The sequence below is a fragment of the Anser anser genome, assembly GCF_964211835.1.
Source record: "Anser anser genome assembly, chromosome: 3".
Classification (NCBI taxonomy): domain Eukaryota; kingdom Metazoa; phylum Chordata; class Aves; order Anseriformes; family Anatidae; genus Anser; species Anser anser.
Genome location: NC_139722.1, coordinates 69,426,463 through 69,440,728, shown reverse-complemented (window position 1 = coordinate 69,440,728; position 14,266 = coordinate 69,426,463).

Genomic DNA, 14,266 nt, shown 5'->3' with positions numbered 1-14,266 from the left:
GCTTTGCTTATGGCTATGCGGTGAATCATCAGCTAAGAATCAATCACCGTCTCTTATGTATCTTTATAACCAAATCTCCCGCCTCAACACAGAAAGGATAGGCAACCACCTCTCTTCCAACACTGAGAGCAAAGCTGAAACCATGCCAGCTCTTTCTTCCTTTACAAAACAACACTGCTTGTTGCTTTCACTTTACAGGGTCCACTGTAAAGTGATTGGCCTGATCTACATCGTCTAAGGGATGAAAAAGATGGTTACCTTAATGCTCTGCTACCTAGTGTAGCTGTGCTGTCCATACAGACAGCATCCACACCTCTTGTTGCTAGTGGCACAGATCTCTCACAGAGCCTCTGAAATACACAAAAAGCCTAATAAAATATTGACATCGGTGTAAGCAGACATAAAAAGACCATATATTCGAAATGCAGGAATCCTGATTTGTACCAATAAAAGCCACAGGACACTGCGTCTCCCAGGAAGCTGTATATGCATAATTCATACCAGTGAATGTAAATGGCTGCTTGCATATGCATATACCTGTTTTCATATGCCTTTACCAATACACTGGAGTAATCACTTGCCCATAAATGCACACACATCCTCAGATATGAGACTGGAACATGTCCCCTGGCATCTCTACACATATTTCTGTTTCTTCTCCCTGCTCTCTCGATAATGTCTTGTAAGATGTCCTCATAAATCTCTACCTTTCTGCCGCCATCTTTCCTCCCACTGCCTTTTTTATAAACGGGCTTACAGATCTTCGTTATTTTTGTGGTGTTTCCAGTGCTGCTTTCTGCAGAGTGACCTCAGTCTTGTCTATTTTTATCTGTGTCGATGTGATTATCATTTCACCTCTTGGTCCCCAGCCATGCTCTGACCACCTTGCCCTACTCCCCTGGGACAAGCCACCCGCTTGGTGGCTGCCTCTCCTGGAGAGCCTCCCTTGGTTCCTGCAGCTCAAGGCCAGCCCCCTGTTGTGGGTAGGGCTGTAGGCAGAAGCATGAGGCTGAGGAGTTGTCAGAGTGCAGGCGGCAGCAGCAGTGGCCTCAGGACAGCAGGGCTGCTGAAGACGCTTCAGTGATTCCTTCCCCTCATTCGTCTCTGGGCAGAGATACAGTTACACGCTTTCATATACTTTTTGCATATATTTTAACATATTTTTTTGTGCTTGATTTTAAATGCATAAAGTATATATATATATATATATATATATATATAAATTTCACTATTGAAAAGGTTTTGGTAATGATCCATATTTCCACAGAAATACAGCCAATGACCAGATAGGAATCTGATTAGTATTTTTTCAGCTTGGCTTTGTACAGCCTTTAACAGTGTGACTTCAAACTTCATACTGCTGTAAATACGACAGGCCAGAATGGAGCTGGTAAGAACAACATGGCTGCAGCGCAAACCCAAGGCACACGCTGCCAGAGAGGCTGTGAACACAATCACAGAATCACAGAATATCCCACTCTGGAAGGGACCCACAAGGATCATTAAGTCCAACTCCTGGCTCCACACAGGAGTTCACCACCCAAAAACCAAACACCATGTCTGAGAGCATTGTCCTAATGCTTCTTGAACTCCGTCAGGCTCGGTGCCATGGCCACTGCCCTGGGGAGCCTGTCCCAGTGCCCGAGCACCCTCTGGGTGCAGAACCTTTCCCTAACACCCAGCCTGACCCTCCCCTGTCCCAGCTCCATGCCGTTCCCTCGGGTCCTGTCGCTGTCCCCAGAGAGCAGAGCTCAGCGCCTGCCCCTCCGCTCCCCTCGTGAGGGAGCTGCAGGCCGCCATGAGGCCTCCCCTCAGCCTGCTCTGCTGTGGGCTGAACAAACCAAGGGGCCTCAGCTGCTCCTCACACAGCTTGCCCTCTAGGCCCTTCACCATCTTGGTACCCCTCCTTTGGACATTCTCTAGTAGCTTTATGTCCTTCTTATACTGTGGCACCCAGAATGGCACCCAGTGCTCGAGGTGAGGCCACACCAGTGGCCTTGCCAAGAGTTGAGTGAAGGAAGAAATTGCTGCCTCTCACCTGTCCTGGTGTTTTGATATGATCCCTAGCCAGGGAGGTCCACCAAGGCCGTGGAGTGGTTTCACTATCCAGGAGATGGGTCCACACTCATTGAACCACTATCTCCCTGTGCCACTGGGTCACCTGGGCATGCAGATTTTATTTGGATCCTATTTCTGTCAAATCAACCAGAGTGCCAGTGGTGTTTGCATGGGGGTTTGGCTCTCTGTCCGCAGCGCTCACTGCAGGACATAGCCTGCCAGCCACCCCTTACAAGGCTTTGGGACACAGCAGAGCCCATGCGTTGCTTCGCTCTTGCAAAACCATGAGACTGCTGTGTTTTCAGCCTGGTACCAGGTCTCCTAAAGCTGGGGTGGGTGGCTGAAAAGTAGGGTGAGGGGACAAAAAAATGAAGTAAAGAAGGAAATCCTCCAGTCTCCAGTACAGATGCTGAGGAATGCGTACCATAAACCAAACCCAGATGGCCTGAGTGATGAGCAAGCACTATCTTTAACCTCTTATCTTTCTAGCTTGGAGTTTCATCATCATGCTAAGTGCCTCCTATCCTTGCACTAGTCTAATAATTACTTTCTCCAAAAGGTTGAGGTGGGATTCAGAAGCAGAAAGGTGACTCCTCGCATCAGATTGAGTTACCGTCTGTCTCTCTCACATACACACACATGCACATTAGCTGCAAGTTGCCAAATAGCTTCCAAATTTGAAAAACACAGCTGGCACCCAGCTTAGAAAACTCCACAGCAGCCACCAGCTGTCAGGTAGGTGCCCCAGGATGGGGAGCTGCCTCTGCAGAGACAGGCGGCTGCAACTCATGTTTAAACTACTTTCCTCCAGAACTAGAGCTCTGCAGATTCTTTTAAATATATATATATATATAATATTATATATGACACTCTAAAATGCTATAGAAATGTACTGCTTTTATGTAGAAATGTTAGATGTCATCACTACACACATTAAAAAGCAGTATTGTGTCAAAGCTGAGGAGGTTGCACAGAGAACCATTGAGTGCCACCATTTCATGTGCGTGCGGGTGGGTTAGTCGGGGGAGAAAAATGGAAGTGTCAGGAGGAATGAGTGATGGGGGCTGCCGGCACCCAGCAGAGCCCCAGCCACAGCCTCGGTGTGCCTGGGGGAGGAGAGCAGTGTATTCTCTGCTTCATCTGAGCTGATTTAGTCTCCATGATGAGTGTAAAATGAGAAAAAGTGGCGATAGCTGGATTAAGGCATCAGCTTGGCTCCCATAGAGTATAGTTAGAAATGTTTCAGCATAGCTAATACTTGTGAAACCTTTCAAAGATGTGAACGAGATGCTAAGTAGGTTTATTAGTACTCTCCCTCAGGATGCAGTAATGTACCTGCTTGCAGGCATTGCCACTCACACGCGGCACCCCGAGCAGCTGATTCCTGCTGTGACCGCACTGTCACCTGCAAAGGGTCCTGGTACCCCAGGGAGGCACCCCCTCATGGTAAGCCACTGAAAGTCCCTGCAGGCCATGGGATGGTTGGATGTGGCCTGCCTGTCCCATGAAGAGAGGCAATTTGCCACCTTGTTCTGACCGCAAGCAGCTCTGCAACAGCTGAGGCATCCATACACAGATGTCTTGGAGCCACCAGAAACTTGTACCTGAGCAGCATGAGGGGTGGTCACAGCCATAGCCACTGCTGGGGACACTGCTGTCAGTGGCGGCACCAGCAAAATACAGGTGGAGGTAAGCGTGTTTTGGAGCATGGTGTTTTCCTGCTGCTTTTTTTGAAAAATGTAACATCTATATTTGTTCACTCTCTCACACATGCGCACATAGATTCACATACACATACAAAGCACTCTTCCCAGCATAGGGGAGAAGCAAGCTGGGCTATATGAATAATGAAATGGCAGAGTTCCCCAGGGGTGCGCTCTCACACAGCTGTGGTCACTGTGACACTGTCATGGAAGTGTCACCTTTTTGAATTTGGACTTTTGGATTACAAAGAAAGCTTTGTAACTGAACTGGAGATTTATCTCTAAAACCAAAAGTTAATGCTGTTCCAATAGTCAAAATAGAGCCATGCCACTAGGCTGGGCTTCCACCCCCAACTCAGGGGGGACCCCACAGCCAGGAAGGTGGCTGCCCCTGCAGCACTCCCCTGCCACTGCCTCCTCTGGAGATCCTGGCATCCAGGAGCCTGCTCCACTGACAAAAGGTGACAGAAGAGGCCAAGACATGCATGGCCCCTTCTCTGGATGAGCAATAATTCAGATGAAGAAATGTTTTATAAAGCTGCTGCTGCTTTTTTGCATTTCCAGGGGGGAGAACTGGCTGGCGCGGCAGCAGGGGAGCTCCGAGGTGAAGATGGAGACATTGGAGCCTGGTGCTCCGTCTTCCCCACTGGATTTCCCATGGGTCTTGGGGATGCTGCCTGGAGGGGCAGCCCCAGAGCACAGCCCCTTCTCCCCTCCCCTCAGGTGCTGCAGTACCACAGGGACACTCCTTCCCCACCACCTGGCTGCAGGGAGGAGGAGGATGTCACACAGGAACTTCATGTTTTACCTGCCCTAGAGAGTTAACTGTTTGCCCTAGAGAGTTAACTATTTGCTTTCAGACTTTGTTTCGTTAATGTCATAGGCAGCTCTTAGGAATGCAGCTCCTGCTGCAGGGAGGGATGGTGCTCCTCTGAGCCTGGCCACGTTTTGTGTTGGGCATCACTGTGGGAAACACTGTGCTTGGTCTCAAAAGCAGCATGCAAATAACAGGAGTGGCAACACACTGCAGCCTTGGCTAACAAGCATATATGTGTCTCGCGTTGGGCAGGAGCTGCATCCAACCCTGAGATCAGGCTCCTCCTCGCCAAGAGTTCACGCTGCCAATAATGCTCTTAAGCGAGGAGTGATTATGGTTCATGCGTCTCACCCTCGAGGCAGCTATGACTGAACCAAAATCATGCACTAAATCAATTTAAATAGATCAATGCTAACTTGTGCAAGCACATGCATAGGATTTATCTATACACTGACATGTTTCCAACATTTTCAGTCCTTGGCAGACAAGTCTCCTTGTGTGAATGCAGCTTTCCTAGCAAAGCTGTTTAGGTTTTGATTTTTTTTTTTTTTTTACGCTAACACTGGGGATGAACCCACTCCTCTGCCCATTTACAGGGACATGGCACATGGTGAGAGCACAGGGCAGCAGCAGGATGATGCGAGTCCACGGTGGGGTTGGTTCAGTGTCAACACCGTGGGTGAGGTTTGGGGGTGCAGAGCAGTGTTTGGTTAGCGCAGCCTCCCTTATCGGCAATAAACCACACCACTGTTAAGAACCTTCCTTCGGGTATGCTTATGGCTGCAAGAAAGGTTGTATTAGAACAACTATTTTGGCAAAAGAGAAATCAAACTCCAAGCCTGACCAACTGAAGCAATTATATCGCTACCAACCCCCTGTGAAATCAGGTTAGAACAACCTACTGCAGCTCAGCTTGAACCGAGGCTTACCTGGATTTGGCCAAAACAGTCTGCTTCAAAGGCGTGGTTGCACAGATTTCACACTACCTTAATTAAGAGGTTTCAGATCAAGGTGACAGTTAAATCAGTGCAAGATGTCATGTAGGCACAAAATTATTATGATCGTACATGTAAGATACAGAAGTAAATATTTTAGCTATATTAACATTGGTCATGTAATAAACTATTCTACAAAGTATAACAGTTATTAGAGCTGAAGAGAAACATTTCATCGCAAATGGTATTTAACCATTTGCTCTGAGAAGAAGAGCTCTGAAGAGAAGCTTGCATGACCAAAAACTTGCTTATTTTTTCTCCAGTAACATTGGTTAGTTTAATGAAAATGTATTTTCTTCCTACAACCTATGACTTCCTGAAATTCATAGGAATATTTTGGCTACAACTTAATAAGTGCTACATGGTAAACAAGGGTATAGCCATGTATGTGAAACAATAGTGGTAGAGTTAATATTTAGCTGGGCAAGCTAACAAAATTAAACGGACCCACTGGTGGACATTTACGATCTGGAAAGACAGGGCTGGAAGATACCCACAAAAACATATGATAATTCTCCCTCGCCATCTCACGGTGCTGCCTAACACAAGCTTTATCAGGACTCATGTCCGCTGCTTCCCCAGCTGCCCCAACATGGGGTCCTTTCTCACCAGGTTTGCCACCTGAATGTCTCTTTCCTACCCTCCTCCATAAGCAGGCAAGCTTTTCCTGCAGGTCCCAACACCCTGAAGAAGGCAAGAAGTCCATAGGATCGTCCTACAAAAAAGGAAAGCTTTCTTTCATTTAGTTTGGAAGGGTTATTCTGAACTTTTTGCTTTGAGAAGGTATTTCAAAAGTGGTGAAACCCTACTGTTAAGAAATGTCATTAACTGCTGGTGCTCTGGATTATACAAATCCTAATACTGACAGGGCAATTGATGCTTTCTTTATGGGTACCAGATCCTGGCACTCAGAAAGAACCTTTCCCTCTCTCTCTCTTTTCTTTTTTTTTTTCTTCTTTTTTTTCTTTTTTTTTCTTTTTTTTTTTCTTTTTTATTATTTTTTTCCCCTCCAGGTCTCTATCTAATACTGTTTTAGGCAAACTCTGTTCACCTTTTCTTAAGGAGAATTTATTATATTTTTTTAGTGAACTACGGGTAATTACATCGAAGTTTGTACAAAAGGTAACTATCTCAGATCAAGATGTAAAGCCTAACTTTGCCAGCTTCACATGATGGTTGTGTTTTGCCTGGAATGCCAGATTTATCTCACGTAATTCATATTTCAGATATCTTTAAACATTTTCCCTGCTTTGGTTAAGCTATTGACACACGTAATGCTTTTCTGGATTGAAGCAGAAAATTCCTGAGTAGAGAGGGTGCCAGGTTAAAAAGCTGTTTTTTAAAATACTTAATATTATTAGGCTATTAAAAGTGAATGAATCTGGCAGTTTAATTGCTATTTCATAATATTTTGTGTTTACTTTTTGGATTTTGCCTAGATTATGTAAACAGACACCAGGTTAATTTTTACTTGCAGCTGAACTTTTTTCACTCATTGCCAATCCTGGCTCACTTGCCTTAACACAGTCTTTCACTGTGAGAATTTGTAAGCACAATAAAGATTGTTAAAAGGAAATAAAAACAACATTTCCACTAATCAGTTTTTTTTTTTCAAAAGCTCATACTGACACCAAATTTTGTGTTGCATGTCCTTGCAATGTTTGATTACACAAGACAGTAAGATTAGAAAGATAGCCAACAGAAACTAACTTTCAAATTAAATAATAAATATTCAGAACAGTGTCTTTTCTGTGCATTTGGAGTTTAATTTTTCACCTTGACTTCTGTAACAATTGAGTCTTGAATGAAGCCTTTTTTTTTTTTCCTCTGAAAAAGATTTAATATTTTAAAATCAGAGCTGTCCCAGACATTAAGCAAAAACCTCTTATCGAAGACTAACTGCATCTGTAGCAATCCTACATTATCTTATGTCTGTACAGTCTCCAGTGATCTCATCCCACAGCACCAAAAATACTTGCAAAAAATGTTAGTGGTGTTTATTATGACCAGGGAGAATAAATATGAAGAGCATGACAATTAAAGAGGATTAAGATTGCTTTTGCAGAGACACCGCTGAACAATGCCTTTTACTCATATTACGTATTTGTAACAGAGCATTATCATTTGCTGGACTTCTTTGTGGCTGCATGTTTTTATCTAATGGAATGCTACTAACTATTTCCTTCTTGGATGGATACTATGGGACATTATACCGGGACATTACTCTGTAACTAAGGATGCCCCATGAATAGCAGAGTACTTAGACATTTAGTCTTCCTCCATATTACTTGCTTCTTGCATCAGGTTTCAATAACCAATAACTAAATTATTCATCTGCTTCATTTGCTCAAGTGCAGAGCTGTGGATTCTCGTACTGAGTCTAGACGCGCTGGAAAACTGGCGCAAACTGAGTAAACATTTGCTGAATCCACCCTGCTTTCCACCTTGTATAACTGAGGGGCTGAAGAAGGAAGGGTTATAAAAATAAATGTTGACATTAATCCATCCGTTAGCTTCTCTCACCCGAGCAACATCACCAGCTATCCTGTTGGGGTGAGTCAGAAGAACGGGGATGTGGCTAATAGTCATGTTCTTCAAATGTTTGCTTTCAAACAGAAAATTTTGTGGCACTAAATAATAATAATAATAATAATAATAATAAAGGTTTTCAAAGAAGCTTTATTAATTTGAAACCTCTTCCTAAACTTATTCATTTCTGGCTGAGGAAGGACAGATATCTCCGATGCAGAATAAGTGGAAAACTGGACAAGGAGACGTTGTAGGACAATGGTTGGACCTGAAACATGATGGCATTGAATGTAAAACTAGCAAAAGAGGAAAAAAATACTTCACAATTTGACGTGACCTTGTGTACTGTGTTAGCAACAAGATGTTCTCTCTGTTTGGATAAGAAAATTGTGTGTGCTTCACAAAGAAACAGTTTGAGCATTGCTGTGCTCATTAGTCTCCGTATTTATGTCAACTCTGTCAACTCTACCACTGTGAACATCAATGCTAAGGATTAGATCTCTGCTGTCAAGTGTGTCTGTGGAGTGAAATGCCACCAGCAACCTCCACAGACAGAGCTTGAGGGCAGTATCTCTTTCTAAAACAGTTTGAATTGGTTCAGCATTTTTTTAAGGGTAAGCAAAGTACAACAGATAGGAAAATTAGACTGTTCACGTTCTCAAAAATATCATGATGTTTTTGAGTTGCTATGATCAAAGTTAATTTAAGGTATATTTACAAGCTATAAGTAAAGTGTTACTTCAAGACATAGGCCAGCATCTTTTGTCAAAACAATCTGAAATGGTTTTATTGAGGTTGAGGTTCAGACTGCTCTGCATGCACGTGCTTGGGAACAGAGCCCCAGACATGTAAGTGTAAGGACCCTTTTGGAGGACTGGGATGGAGTAAAACAATTGTTGGAACATCCCAGTTAAGACCAGTTGTTGTTAGTTAACTGGTGAGAAAGTCGAGTTGGAGCACTGACGGGGCATGAGGGAGGGAGCAGCTGTCCCTGCGGGGCTGGGCACAAGAGCCCCGACCCCATGCTGAAAACTGGAGCAGTGCTGCAGGGAAGTGGAGCTCGGAAGCACAGCCTGAGAGCCGCCAGGAGCATCCCTCTCCCCTTCTCCAAAGCTCTGTGAGCTGCTGCGGGCAGACCCCTGGCCTCCTGGGTGCTTTGCAGGCACCAGGCTCCACCACGGGGCAGGAAGGAGTTATTTTAGGAAGCTGCTTAAACATAGCCATGGTTCAGCTGGGGCCGTGGATCACATCATCATTAACTATGACTGTAAGTATAGTTATAACCATCATACGCATCTCCCAGCCAGTGGTCTGCATTTACTCTTTCGTGCAGTATTATCCTGCAGCCACGAAGATATCACATAACTAAACTTCTCTTACATCATACAGAAACCAGTTCTTGTAAAAACTAGAGGCCCTTCTCCTCCCCTCCCCCATAAAAATTCCCAAAGCTAAAAAACAAACAAAAAGACATAGCTGAGTGCAGTGCAGGGGTCAGACGCTCCCAAGGCTCACAAGGACACTATGTGACAAGAAACATGCTCACATAAGAATACTTTCAACACCTAACGTGCCACCAATGCTCTACCCGGTTCTGTGCTGGAGAATGGGAGTATGAGAGAGCAGGTTTTGGGGAGAGGGCAATCATTTCCCAAAGGGAGTTTCTGTCTCTGCACCACCAAATACTACTACATCCTTCCCTGTGTTTGCACTGATAGTTTTCCATATGGTCAAGAGGGGAAAGAAAGAAACAGTGCCACAGGGACACCCAAACCTCCATTTGCTTGAAAGGGATCAGAGAGTCACGAGAAAAACCTCTTGGGACCGAAGAGCAATCTGAATATGCTTGATACTGCAGTGTGGATGTCTAGACAGAAAAAAAAAATTATCAATTAGCTAGCTTCCAGCCACATCTCACATTACTTTTCGGGTATGGCAGGTAGTTACATTATTGCATGCTTTGGGGTAAATGGACGATGGATTTGAAATTAATGTGCAAAGCAGTTTAGTCAGATCTGGTGCTCACTGAAATAGAAATTAAAATGACAAAATCATAACAGGAGACGGAGGGTGGCTAGAACCCTAGAAGACATTGCCGCTTTGTTCATTGCCAGGTTTATTTCCTGACACCACAAAAGTACAAACCGGAGTAGTTTCCAGATGTATTTATTGTTTCTGGAAACTGGATTTAAAATAGGTGGTAAGATGGATAAAATACTAGATCATCCCTTCATTACTCCAGAAATATATTGTCCACTACATAACAGAACAAAACACAACCTACGAAATAGAAAGCTATTTCAAAAGCATCTGTGAAGGGCTCACACTGTGCAAACACACGCAGGGGCCTAGCCCATCACTTCTAGTACGTACTCAAAAACAAGCAAACAAAAAGATAACTCAAAATCTTTGTCCTTCTGGTGTGCCCAGCGCTACAGACTTGAAAAGAGCAGAATATTTTTAAAAGGCAGCCCTCCTCCTCAGGGGCATAACTTCTCTTTATACGAATTGGGTAACCCTGCCGCGTGAGGACAGGAGCCCCAGCCCTGGCGGGGAGTGCCCCGTCACTGTCTGTTTGGGAGCAGAAGATTTAGGTCAGTACTGGCTACTTGTGAGACAGTAAATGTGATAAAACCCACCTGGGTTTTGCGAGCAGCCTTGTTAACTGCCCGTGTTGGTAATGCAGCTGCTCGCCAGCAGCCAGACGCGGTGCCCAATGGTATTTACTGAGCTTCTGCACCACGCGGCTTAAATGTGAGGCAAGGTCTGAGACTCGGGAGCAGAGTTATACAAAACAACAGTGTTTGAGCTTTGCCAGAGGGCTCATATTCTGCTGACAGGATGGTTTTTTTATGCCACGATCACAAGATGATGCTCGAATCTGAAGAGCCACATGCAGCAGGTTCTTTACAGCTTCTGATTCAATAAGAAATATGCTACGGAGGAGCTCCCATGCTGGTGAGGAGTTCTGCCCTCCTCAGAGGGCTGCCGATGTGCCGGGGGTGTGCAGCCTGTCCCTGCAGAAAAAGCAGCAACACTTTGATAAATCTTGGTCACCATGTGTGCTCCGGGTCTGAGCCTATGTGCTTTGACCCCACCTCGGATAAGCCCCATGTACTCAGATTTGTCACCAGAAGGACATCTTGAGAGTGCTCACTGCACTTGAGGAAAACCTATCATCAACAAGAGCACTATCTTCAGCTTGTAGTCAGAGCCAGGCCAGATAAATCAGATAAAAATGCTGATTTCTCTCAGCATTATCTCCATCCTCTCCCCACCACGAGCGAGGAAGACTCAGCCTACAGACTTCTGAAAGATTGCAAGTGCACAGGCCAAGTGACAGCTCCTGATTTTGGCCTAAAAATGCTTGTTGATACAACTAGAGCCATGCATCAGAATAAGTAAAAGATTTGGGATTATTTTGCATTAGCTTTGCAAACCAAGCAATACATTTTTGAAAAATTCTGTGGAATACTTCCTTTCCCCTTGCTCCTTAATCCTCATTGGCACCTCTTTGCTCCTACTGATTTTCTTTGCCTCCCTACCTGCCCTTTGCTTCCTCCGTCTTTGGAGTCCGTAATCACCAACCCCACCTCCCTGCTGATTGCAGCTTTCTCTTTGGCTTTCTCTTCTTAATTTCTCTTTTCTGTCATGTTTACGAGATGCACAAAAGTTGATTTCCAGCTGAGAAAGGCATCCCACAGAGGGAAAGATAACCAGGGAAACATTTCTTCCCATTTATTTTGAGTAGCTGCTTTCACTGCTGCAGACTATCACTAGAGGTGACGGGGGTGCACGTCCAATCCCTGACATGTAAAGTGACCGTGGGATACACACATGGGAGGCCAAGTGACCAAACAGAAAACTCTGGTTAGTGCTGATCTTCAGTACTTTGAGGTCACCTGCTGACTAGCACAATCACCTTTCTTTTCTGCTACTGTACATCTTTCCCAAACATCTTCCTCAACAAATCTTACTTTGCCAGCCTGTTCTAAAATAAAGATGTTTTTTAAAGTTCCCCACCCTTTGCTTTCACATCATGCTCTTTCAGCACTGTGTCATTTAGATCTGTCCCTGAAAAAACTGTGGCTCTTCTGCATTCTGGCATCCCATTACTAATTCTGGTGGAGCTAGACATTTCTGTAAACATGGCTGGGAAATGGATATTGTGCTTTGTTCCAATTGCCATAACAGACTTCTTCATGACCTCTGGCGTGCCACTCAAACGATGTGTCTCAGTTTCATCAGATCGGGATTTTCAGACTTTCCTTTCTTACTTTTTATTTGAGGGAACCAGAGTTTTAAAAGACAAGGGGGGAATACATTATTATTATTTTTATCCTTTGCCTGCCCCTCTGTTTTTCCTGCTGCCTAGCTTCCATGCAGCTGTTGAACATTTAAGAAAAACATGTCTCCCACTGAGCAAGTTCCCTACAAATGTGAATTGAGCTTCAGGCAAGAGGAAATGTGAGTCCTGAGGTCACTCCTGAAATAAAGCCCTCGCCTGGCTGCACATAATTCTGTTGTTGTGTTTTAGGCATGGTTTAAGAAAAAAATATTGCACATTTCCCACAAACAGCATAAAAAGAAATGAATGCTGGTGATCATGAGATGGTCATAAGATCTTTAAAATCTTGTTATGTCTTTCTGGTATTTTCAGTTGTGTTTTTAGAGTCTGCTGCTTAGATCCAAACAGAAAGTGGGGGAGGTTGGATTAGGGAAAGAAGATGACCTGGTGGTGCAAATCAGAGTGAATAGAGAGGCCTCCATGTCCTCTACACTGCTGGTTTGAGAAGACAGAACTCTTTTTCCACGTTCAAGATACACCCCCTGTTCACAGGGGAGCAATATTTCTGTCAGATATGAAAGCAGTTTCTAATCTGCTCTGACCTTGGTGAGAAATTCAAGTCCAAATGTAGTAACATAGAAGCTGACAGGTCAGCCTGAAGAATTTGACGTGGGGGAGGTTTTCTTGCTGTCTTTCTTTCTTCCTTTCTTTCACTTAAAATCTTATCAAGGATCACTTGAAGTGCTGTGGCAATACAGCTGGCCATAGAAATGACACCAGCTGTGTCATTGTTCCTGCTGTTACAAGGAAGGTGCGCGGAGCATTTACAGGACCAGCTGAGGATCTGCTACTATTGCCAGAAATGGTTAAAGAGCTATCAAGAGAAAATGCTATCAAGAGAAGCATTTTACCTTTTCATGTGCTAAAACTGCAAAAGTTTATCTAAATTTTACACATATACATGACTCTTTATAGAAAGACTTCTGGCTCTGCCCCAATGGTTTTGCATTTTTTGTTTGCCAAGCCGAAGATGAATACAATGACCCACACAAAGACCATAGGTAGTTCTCACCATCCCTAAAGGTTTCTGATTGCCAGGTGTATCAATGCCCTCTGGTACAATGACTAAGACAAAACCTGACTGCAGAAATGATCTATGCTTGCTCCACTTCTCGCTTTCTTCCCGCGTCAGTAATCTTCTTATGTGCCTTGACAACAAAAGGGCTGGAAAGGCTTTGAGTTAGAGTCCCAGCTCAGGAATTATTCACAAGTCTGAAACATGATGGTTATCTTTCAGGCTATCTTTCTTCCGGTTATTTTTCTGGAATCAAGCTTATTTTTGATCACTGACAGGTTAAAAGCTTTCGGTTAAGATTTGGGGGCTTCTTTGTACTTTGTCAGTCAAGCGATGAGCCTAACATTTCTACTTATTGCTCATGACAAAATGTATAAATTATGAATAGCTAAGGCCTATTTATTATTATTTGTATTGTTGGAGAAAGAGCTCATAAGCTGAACCCCATTATTTTCAGCATTGTGCCTACCAGACAGAACAAAAATGCTCTCCGTCCACTGGAGAATTTACAAGGACAGGATGAAGTGTCACCCACCCACCCAAGGACCACTGGATGGCTCTGCCTGCCCAGCTGGAGAGGTTCATGTGTGAAGTGGGTGGCCTGGAAACCCAGCTGCTGCCCAGGAGATGTCCCCCTGGTGGGATCGTCTGTGCCCAGAGCCAATGGTGGGACCCTGTGCCACCAGCATGGGGCTAAAGGAAAACGGGAGGCAGCAGCACGAGCACCCTGTGCCTGCTGCATGAAAGCAGGAGGGCTCCTGGTGAAGAAATGGCGCTAGGGCTCAGAGGTGAAGCCTGGTA